At 37.9% G+C, this 1323-nt stretch overlaps 1 protein-coding gene across 3 annotated transcripts in view; it reads right to left on the bottom strand.

The window, feature by feature from the left end:
- Positions 1-1323, bottom strand: part of Med14 (mediator complex subunit 14) — an 89492-nt gene that overhangs the window by 53713 nt on the left and 34456 nt on the right. The window lies entirely within an intron of this gene.

Below are 1323 nucleotides of genomic sequence, written 5' to 3'. Positions count from 1 at the left end.
GGGAGGAAGGAAGGAAGGAAGGAAGGAAGGAAGGAAGGAAGGAAGGAAGGAAGGAAGGAAGGAAAAAAATCAAATTTAAAAAATACTAGCAATGGTGGAACTGTAAATTAGTACAACCACTAGAGAAATCAGTATGCAGAATTTAGTTTCATCAAAAAACAAACTATTGTATTCCCCAACTTCGTCAGTCCTAGGTGGGAATCTAATTGGCTTGCCACAAAGATATAAACACATGCGTGTTACTGCAGCACTAATCACTACATTCAAGACTGAAAATCAATCTAAATGCCAATCATCAGATGAACGGATATTTAAAATGTGGAATATATATGCAATGGAATTTCATTTGGCTATAAAGAACAACAAAACTATGGCATTTTCAGGAAAACAAATGCAACTGGAGAATAAGTTAACCAAAATAAACCAGACGAATAAAGAAAAGTATGTTTTCTTTGATTTAAAGAACCCAAATTCAACCTGGCGGTGGTGGTGCACGCCTTTAATCCCAGCACTCAGTAGGCAGAGGCAGGTGGATCTCTGTGAGTTTGAGGCCAGCCTGGTCTACAAGAGCTAGGTCCAGGACAAAGCTACAGCGAAATCTTGTTTCAAAAAACAAAACAAACAAACAAAAGACCCCAAATTCAATATATAGATGGTATGAAAAGAGATGTTTAACAAAATACACAAAACATGAAAACTTGAGGGAAGAAAGAAATCAGAGAAGGAAGGCGAGAACAAGAGACAGCAACAGTGGGAGTGGATATGAGCAAAGTCCAATATACACATATGAAAATGTCATGGTGAAATCATGCTGAAACTCATAGTGCATACAAGTTGTTCCAGAACTTGAGGAGAGGAGGCACTGACCAAGGAACACTGCTGAAAGTTCAAAGCCCAGTCTTGTCTATAAAGCCAATGAAGGAAGAGAGAGAGGAAAGAAGGGATGGAAGGAGGGAGGGAGAGAAGGAGGGAGCTGGACAGATGGCTCAGTTAAAAGAAATGACTGTTCCTTCAGAAGATCCCTGCTCAATTCCCAGCACCTACATGGCAGCTAACAGTATATAACTCTATAACAGTTCTAGGGAATTCAACACTCTCCTCTGGCCTCTGCAGGAACCAGAAATATATGCAGGGAGAACACGCATACACATAAAATAAAAACAAATCAATCTTTAAAAATGATGCAAAGAAAAGGAGACCAATTGTTCTGTATGCTAAGAGAAAGAAAAACTTTATATTATAGTCATATTTTAATACTATGATTTGCTGTCAATCCTATTTTTCACTTCTATTCATTAGTTTGTGTTGATGACTATATATATA

This window comes from Alexandromys fortis, unplaced genomic scaffold (assembly GCF_014885135.2).
Source record: "Alexandromys fortis isolate MF-2015 unplaced genomic scaffold, M_Fortis_MF-2015_v1.1 scaffold_83, whole genome shotgun sequence".
Classification (NCBI taxonomy): Eukaryota; Metazoa; Chordata; class Mammalia; order Rodentia; family Cricetidae; genus Alexandromys; species Alexandromys fortis.
This window is presented reverse-complemented; position numbering and strand designations above follow the sequence as displayed.